We start from the raw sequence: 9724 nt of genomic DNA, 5'->3' as shown, positions 1-9724 counted from the left end.
ATTGTTTTAAACTGAGACAAGGGAGGTGTAAGTGAGATATTAGGAGGAAGTTTTTCTCCCAGAGGGTGGTGACACACAAACAGGTTGCCCAAGGAGGTTGTGGATGCCCCATCCCTAGAAGCATTCAAGGCCAGGCTGGATTTGGCTCTGGGCAGCCTGGTCTGGTGGTTGGCAATCCTGCACATAGCAGGGGGGTTGCAACTAGATGATCATTGTGGTCCTTTTCAACCCAGGCCATTCTATGATTTTGTGAAATTACTGAACATTGACTTTAAGCAAGCAGTGGACTTCTTCCTTCCATACTCATTTGGCAGCCAGTGGGTTGTGATGCTGGTGTAGCTTGGCCACAGACCACTGCTTGAGGAGCCCAGTCCACAGTGCTCAACTACCTGAAATAGCCTGCCTTGCACATTATACTTAAATTTATTTAATTCCTTGCCTATAAAATGCCTCACATACCTATGGCATAATAAAAGTAATAATACTATTTATGTTTCTGTTAATGGAAAAGTTGCTATTTGCTGCTTATCCTAGCCCCCACTCATGGACCCATGTCCTCGTCTGGCTTCAGCCTGGTCCCATCGCAAGGAAGGTGCCTGAGGCCTGGGACTGGGACTGCTCCTGTGCCCCTAGATGCTTGCTGCTGGTAGAGCAGTGGAAGGGGCTGTTTGCCAGGCTCTGCCATGGGAGAGCCTATCCAGAGCCCACAGGCAGCTCCTGGTACCATGAGGGCCCTGACAGTCCTTTCTCACTCAGCTGCGCTTCTGCTTTGACTCTGGCATTTGCATTGTCCCTTACTGGCAATGTCAGGCCATTTTTCACTTAGTATCTGTTATAATTCTGCCAAGCAGTGTTAAATAACACATACTTACCCCATTCTCCCAAAGGAAACAGTATCACTCATTCGTCTTTATATCTTTATCTTTAAGTAAAGAAACACAAAGCCAAAACTTACCACAAGCACAACACTTGGCAGTGACGGAGATGATTCTGTACTTACTAGAGAGTACTTTCAAGTTGTGACTTACAAAGCAGAGACAACCAGCAGAAAGTAAGGAGGGGAATGCTGTGTTTCTCAGGAGAAAAGTGACGAGTGGACCTGGAGCGGTCTCAGAAAATGGGGAGTGTCGACTGCTTACAAAGCACACTTTGTTCACTGTGACTGATTGCACAGTGTCATCATTTGGATTAGGTGAGCAGGAATGCAAGACTGGCCTAAAAGCTCTTTAGTCACGTTGGAAAAAATGCACATAATGATGAATATTAACCACACATCTCTGGAAACTTTTTTTCAGCATCCTCGGATTACTTGAATTGTAGACTTTCGAGCAAATTGTGGTCCTTGCATGATTATTCCAATGCATTCCAGACAATACTTGTGTTTATAATTTATTGTTAGATAAAAAAGGGGCTACAGATTCAGACCAATAGTCTTGAAATCCTCTAATGGTAGGGAAGAAGGAACAAAAGTTTATAGATTAATTGGAATGGTTCTTCCCTGTTCAGATGTAAATATCACAAGCTCCTATTGCCCCTTGGCAGCTTTAAATGTTGCTCCAGAGAAACAGATTCCCTTCTTGTTTTGCAGTACCTAGTTGTCATGAAAGAAGGCCTCACAAACAGCCCTCCCAGTTTCAGTTACCCAGAAGCCAAGAAAAGACCTCTGAGCAATTCAAAATATGTGGAAATATTCTACCATTTCTGCGCATAGTTTTCACAATGAGGGAAATATTATCAGGGCTGGTTGAAGGGCCACACCACCTCAATGCAGAGCCAGGCCTGGAGGTATGTGGTAGATAGACAAAGGACTAACGGGAAGACAGAAGTAATGTAGGATGAGTATTTAGGAAAGTCATCCTGCGTGCTTGCAAGATTATTGAGTGATAAGCAGTAAAATGATATAAGAAACCATGAAACTCAAATGTTAAAGTTAATACTGGAAATCATTTCCAGGCACATAAAGGAGAAGAGAATCTTCAGAGTAGAACATGATTTGCCAAAGGGAAGTCATGCCTGAAATATAAAAACTGATAAGTTTCTATAATGAAATATCCAGCCTGATAGATGAAGGGAGAGCACTGGATATCATCTTCCTAGACATCACTAAGGCTTTTGACACTTCCACCCACAAGAACTTGTTGAAGTATGGGCTGGATGAATAGACTATGAGGTGGACTGAAAATGGGCTGAATGGCTAGACCCAGAGCATTAGAGTTCAGTAGCATAAGATCTAGCTGGAAACCAATAATGAAGGGAGTACCATGGGGTAAATGCTGGGTTTTATCTTTTTTAAGATCTTTATTAACTAAGGGGAGTGGCTGACTTGTCAGAGAGACATGCAGCCATCCAGGGAGACCTTGCCGGTCTAGAGAGCTGTGCTGACAAAAAAAATTGTGAAGTTCAGCAAAGAGAAGTAAAGAGCCTGCATCTGAGGAAGAACAACACCTTGCATCACTACAGTACATGCTGGCAGACATTCAGCTGGAAAAATGTGCCAATGTGCCCTTGCCACTAAGAAGTCTATTGGTATTCTTGGCTGCATTAGGCAAAGTATTGCCAGCAAGTCAAGAAAGGTGTACTTTCTACTCTACTCAGTATTGATGAGGATGCATCTGGAATACGGTGCACAATTCTGTGCCCCCCAGTACAAGCTCCCATCACCTTCATTCAGTAATGGATCTCCCATGCAAAAAAATTACTGAATCTTCATGCCAAAACTAAAGCATACAAAAGGAGTGAGGAAGTGATCAATGGAGCTGCGGTTGTGTTTTACTGCAATAACTGTTTATTAGTCATTTGAGAAGCCAAATATTTTATGACATGCACAAATAAATGGCACTCATTACAGGGTCTTCAAGGTCTAAAATAAGCCTTCTGATTCCACTATGGGAAGAAATTCTTACATTTTGTCACTTTTGAATGAATGTCAATCCTTAAGGCTAGTTAATGTTTTGCCTCAGTGTTCCATGTAAAAGAGTACCAAAACTTCTTTAAATATGTGCAACAAATGCCCAGAATCAGAACCGTGTACAATGGTGTTGGTACAGTAGAAACTTAGGTTAACGGACTGAGAAGAATACTGATGTGTTCTTGGGATACTATTGAGTAATGAAATAATGACAGATCTATGAGAAATAAAAGTAGAATTAATTAAACTATTTTCATTGCTCAAACTAAGAAAATTCCACATAGTGAACAACCAGCAGAGCCATTACAAAGTGATAAATGAAACAGTAAGGCTGACGTCAATGCTCTTTCCACAGTTTAAATATTCAACTTCACAAGTAATGTTGTGGTACTGATCTTTTATTGTAAAAAAAAAAAAAAAAATGTTAAAGAAAAATTAAAAAAGAAGGGGGAAAAATGAAAGAGCAAGTTAGCAAGCAGGAAAGAAAAAATAAGGAAAAGGGAGAGAGGAAGAGAGAGAGAGAAGAGAGAGAAGAGAGAAAGGAAGAAAAAGAAAAAGAAGAAAAAGAAGAAGAAGAAGAAAGAGAAGTAGAAAAAGAAAAAGAAAGAGAAAGAGAAAAAGAAGGAGAAAAAGAAAAAGAAAAAGAAAAAGGAAAAGGAAAAGAAAAAGGAAAAGAAAAAGGAAAAGAAAAAGAAAAAGAAAAAGAAAAAGAAAAAGAAAAAGAAAAAGAAAAAGAAAAAGAAAAAGAAAAAGAAAAAGAAAAAGAAAAAAGAAAAAGAAAAAGAAAAAGAAAAAGAAAAGGAGAAGGAAGGAAGGAAGGAAGGAAGGAAGGAAGGAAGGAAGGAAGGAAGAAAGGAAGGAAGGAAGGAAGGAAGGGATCCTTACGCACTTTTTCACAGAGCATGGCAGTATGAGAGTTATAATGCATCATGTCACACCTAAGAGATAGTCGTTCTAGAGTTCATCAAGAAAAAAAGAGGTAACTCCTTAGAGCAAGACTTTTGCAGGGAGCGTATGTGAATAAGAACTCATAAAACTGAATTCTTAGCCTTCTTGTTCAACTCGTCTGATGTTATTATGCTAGCTCTTTCTAATGAAGTTTGTGGTTTGATGATAAATTTCCCAATATTACTTTTTTATTGTTGCTACTAAACTATCCACAAAAGAAAAATTTAAAGCATTTTTATTTTCTCTGTGCTTGCAACAGATCTTTAACAGATACACCATACAAATCTTTCACCTAAGAAAAGATGAGCATTATAAGATCAGTTCATGTAGGTCAAGGGAGTGGGACTTATCTCCTAACTTAACTGTCTTAAAGTCAATGTCTAGACTGATAATACGCATGAAAGAAGAAGTGGTGCCTCCAAAGGAAAACTGTCTTCACTTATATTAGGAAAGGCTGAATAATTTCAAGATATTTGTCTGTTACATTGTCAGTATAGGGATTCTATACAAGTAGTTGGGGCCAGATATTTGATTTTTAAATGGCTTGGCAATTCCAACTGAATATCTGTCAATTATATGAAACACCAGGTTACACATGTGTAGGTATGTATGTAAAAGCTGCCATCCACAAAATGTTCCAAGATATTCTTGTTTTCTCTTTCATCTACTCTCTCTGAGTACAGTCATTTCATATGTTCTGTACTCTCTCTCTCTTCTTCCTTTATCTCTTCTGCCCTGCACTTGAATTCTAGTTGGATGTTGTCCCCCATCTTCCGTTTTTCTCTTCTTCAAAGATCTTTAATTATAGTTAAATCCAGTGCAGTATCTTCTTACTCAACAGTTCTGATCCCTATGTGTGTTCTAAATTATATTTGCTCACTTTGCTAACCAATACGTGTCTTATCACTCAGGGAAAGATTACTTAAAGGTTTTACAGGTCTATAAGAATAATAGAATAAGTGAACCAATTTTCCAGTAATAACCCATGGAATTACTATAAATGATGGTATAAAAAGAAGTTCCTTTAATTTTTTGTTTTTTTTTTTTCCCCCAGAAACTAGGAAGCAGAAATAAAGAGAAATGGGTTAAAAGGGGGCTATAAAATATCAATTTGAAACGCAGTTTTTCTCTCAGGAACAGCATAGGGACTGAAAAGGAGCAAACAAGGGCTCATCAATATTGTTCCTGTATTTTATCTTAGTTATTTGGACTACAGTGCAATTTTGCATGTCTTTAATAATGTACATACTCTTGCTGAGGTCCATACCACTACTCATATTCCTGCATTTAACAATGTCTTGGTTTCAGCTGGGATAGAGTTGATCTTCATCGTGGTAGCTGGTATGGTACCATGTTTTGAATTTAGAAGGAAAATAACCTTGATAACATACCACACTTTAGTTGTTGCTGAGCAGTGCTTACACTAAGTCAAGGATACTTCACCTTTTCATGATGCCTCACCAGTGAGGAGCTGTAGGTACACAAAAATCTGGGAGAACATAGAGCCAGAACAGCCGACCCAAACTGGACAAGGGTATGTCTCATACTATATGGAATTATGCTGAACAATTAAACGGGGGATTTGGCCATGCGGGCTACCATGCTTAAGCACTGACTGAGCATAATTAGCAGGTGGTGAGCATTTGCATTTGTCCAGCACTTGTTTTGTATATTCTTTTCTTTTGCTTTATTTCCCCCTTCTTTTCCTTCCTATTATCCTATTTCCTTCCTATTATTATAATAGGAATATTCCTATTTCTATTATTATATATTCCTATAACCTCATATTATCTATTATCTTCATAATTCTCTCCCCATTCCACTGTGGTGAGAGTGACTGAATAACTGTGTGGTGTTTAGCTGACTGCCAGGTTAAATCACAACAAAAAACACTGCAGTGTGCATGCTTTCATTCTGTATTCTTACTGATGCTTAGTACAAGATGTTCTGACCCCTTCAAGGATTGCCATCTGATGAGATAAATGTATGATCATTCACCAGTATTTTTCAGTTAAGAGGGAAGGATTTTCTCTCTACAGTAACTGGCTAATAGTTTTGATTTGATGTGACTTGTGGTGATTATTACTTCAGTGAACAACAGAGAAACATGAAGGATTTTGGTAGTAGATACATACAGGGAAAGCCAGATGCACAAGGCAGCTAGTGTCACAAGGGAAGTGAGAAGGCATTTCAATTGGTACCACTCAGATAATCAAATTTGTTTCTTGTAATTTTTCAGTCTAATAATCCATGACAGATATCAGCTACTCTGCTTAATTTCACTGTCAGCAAAGCTAAATATTTTTTGAGAAGGGATTCACAGAACAGAGGAACAAAAACTGCCTGGAAATATTATGAAACTAGAAAACTAAAAAAAAAAAAAAAAAAAAAAGATTATATGATTCTCAGGCATTTGTAATGGGTTCAAGGATAAGATCCAAAAAAAGAGTCTGTGAGCATAGAAATTTATCACTGAAATTCCTGACTTCAAGATGAGGACACCAAACACCATTTCTAGCTTCCTGAGGTGACTAAGGGCCATGGACGCTTGCATATTTTTCATGGAGCTATCTTGAACATCTCAAGTTGTGCATCTTTCCCTGCACAGAAGAGCTTCCTTTTTTGGCTTGGATTGAGCACTGAGGCAGCTCTCTTACTTTAGGAGCTAGACAAACTAGTCAAGTGGCCTAACATCTACCTCCCCAGAGCTATCTCATCAATGCACAATGACAGAGGCAAATCCAGAGGACTACATGTGAGATGGCAGGGTAGCCATGGATATTTTGAATGCAGAACATGGTTGGAAGAGGAGACAGTGAGTATTCCTTTGTCTAAGATTGTCCCCACATATGGAGAGGCCCATCTTCCGTTCACTCACCAGGGATTCATATTAGCATCTGTTTTGAAAGAGACTGCTGTGACCAGCTTAGCTCACAGTCGTTTTGATATCTGAAGGGATTCTCCCCAGAATTGCTATTGAAACCTCTAAGAATCAATTCCGAGACCAAGGAAAGACAAAAGTGTCTAGGCTATTAGAGTTGAAAGTAGACAGTAGAGCTAGACTATTCTAAGTCTAGCATGGCCAGGGGAAATCGCAATGGAAATGTGTTGATAAGTTTTGGAAGGAAGATAAGTGAGCTGACAAAATTTTACCTTTGCCTGATTGTTGTAAAAATAGATTGTTACTGGTATCCCTAAGATATTTTTTCGGTGTGCTTAATCCAGACAATCTTTTCAAGAAGGAATAACAAATACAAGTAAAATTAATACTATCTAGGTAATAAAACAAGATTGCCAGTTAAAACTGGGAAGAAGCTGACAGAATGAGGTTCTACATTTAACGTGTGCAGTGACGCAAAACAGATACTCGGTTGATATTTTACAAATAATGAATGCATTACACGTCTGGCCTTGAAAAATTTTTCCTGAATATATTTTGGCCTAATGGTATCAGCTGATGTATCATCTGTTTTCTTTGGCTCTCTAATGATGCTATCAATTACATCATAATGGAATGTGAATCATATTATTTCTATGAAGTTAAATGTCACAGAAGTCAGATGCACTGGCTTATATTTGATCTTCCTACCAATACAGCTACTCTTGGAGCGATGTTTATTAGCCATGACTAAAGTGCTAGCAGTAAATAAAAATAATGGTAATTTAAGTAGCGCCTTTCTTGATAAAAAATATGGGAAATGAAAATTCGATGATTAAAATGAGATCTTACTCTTATCTGTACTACAATTATTCTGTTTTGATTATTAGTTTTCTGTGTTTATCCTGTTTCCACTCTGTGACATTTTCTAGGATTGCATTTGCATGTGTGAATCAGATAAATTATAGCAATGCAAAACTTCTATTTCAAATCTGCAAAACTGATACTGTTTTGTAAGTTCTCAGGGTACATTTTTATTGCAGCATCAATCAAAATAAAATATTGCATGATCTTGTTAAATTAAAAAAAGAAAAGCCAAAATCTGTTGTACTCCTTGTAAGACTGAGTAATAAATTGGAAAGCTAAGGATAAAAAAGTACAGCTACTTTTAAATATGGGTTATACAGGTTTTTTTTTTTTTTTTTTGCTTGTTTGTTTTGGTTTGTTTTTTTTTTGTTTTAGTATAGATATATCTATAAAAACCTAAAATGAGTTTTTATTTTGAACTAGCCAATAGATAATTAACCCAAAAATTAACAGATATTTCAGTCCTGGTGCCAGTCATTATAAAAAAAAAAAAAAAAAACCATTTTGATCAGAAGAGTTAAAGATTTAGGACTCTATACACTAGGTCTAAAATTATGAATGAATAACAACCTTGACCCAAACTAAGGGTAGCTGAGCCTAAAATCCTGCTGCAACAGTGGCCATCAGCAAGCAAACAAGAGTAAAAGCATGGCAAACATACATGACAGTTTTCCTCCTCCAATACTATGTAGATTTCCATTGAGGGTCTGATCACAGACTTCTTCAGACAACAGTTACTATGCAAGTTTAGTAATTTTCAGTGAATATATTTTTCAAATATGTGTCCTATCTCTGTTCCACAGGTCTGTTAATCATTTCACGAAGAAATGTCTCCACTTGCTCAAATTCAAGCAGCTCCTACAAACTTAATTTGATATCCCTCCTTATTATAGTGGAAAAGACAGTGAAACAGCTGTTCTTCCATCTGTCTTATGTGAACTGCTCATTATTTTTTGATCTTTGTAATATCTCCCCAAAACTAAAGTTACTATATTCACTTTGTTAGTCCTACCTTTCATCTTACAATATTTTAGGTTCTAGGGGACATTTAGAATTCATGGAATCTGACCTCCTGCTTGAAGCAATACCACCTTCAAGTTTAGATTCAGTAGTCACTTGAGCTCTCTAACAGAGAAGTTTTTGCAGCTTTCCATTTTATTTCTGTGAAAGAAAACCAAGTCTGTCAGGGCCCACCTATCTTTCCTGATCCAACCTGCAGGTTCTGACCTGACACCTAACAAGTTGGATTGGTCTAAACAGTAGTATCTATCCAAAAAATGTAGTGGCTTATGAAAAGTAGTTCTCAAGCATACCCAGTAGTCAAGAAAGAGAACACCTCAGGATGTGATTTATCCCATGTAGTCAAGAGATCTCTTGTCATGTGCTGAAGTGTGCTCTGTTTCCCCACGTTGGTTTCTACGAGGAGACTGGTCTCATAAATTTTCTAAAAGAAAAGAATCAGATGAAAAAAGTTCCAACAAAATTCCTCAGCTAGGAACAGCTAGAAGGCAGTATTACAACAGCTGAAAATTCCACAGCAGACCCTTCTTCAGAAATTTTATTTCTACCATGCTCAATGTGAACTCACTGCTGAGAATGTACATGCACTTTGAAAGGATGCTGTAAAAAGAAAAAGAAAAAAAAAAAAAAGCAATTATGTGATATATCTAGTATAATGGAAGGAAAGTTATGACACAGGAAAATTATAAAAGCCAGAATCTATCAGTATCTGGCTGATTTGCTATTCTGCATTCTCTGAGAATGAGCTGACTATTTTCCATTTTTGAAATGTTAAGGCTACAAGTTAATTGAGTAAGTAATTTCAACTACTATAAAACAAAGTTAGAAATTCCACCCTCCTGGTCCAAATTCCAGCAGAGATCAGGTTGTTAAGTACCCATGTAAGATGAAAGTGTCATTCAACTACTAAAAGTTTCATCCAGCTTCCACTCACTTTAAAAAACTTTACAACAACAAAATGTTCCGTAGATTTATGATGTGACAATTTATCTAGATCTCAGACCAAAAATAATTAGCATATTTTGTAACCAGTGCACAAAGGAAAATTCTCAATTCAAATATTTTTAGTGTAATTCTACAGAAAACATTTGATCATGTATTTC

Source organism: Meleagris gallopavo, chromosome 2 (genome assembly GCF_905368555.1).
Source record: "Meleagris gallopavo chromosome 2, MGAL_WU_HG_1.1, whole genome shotgun sequence".
Taxonomy (NCBI): domain Eukaryota; kingdom Metazoa; phylum Chordata; class Aves; order Galliformes; family Phasianidae; genus Meleagris; species Meleagris gallopavo.
Note: the sequence above shows the minus strand (reverse complement) of the source record.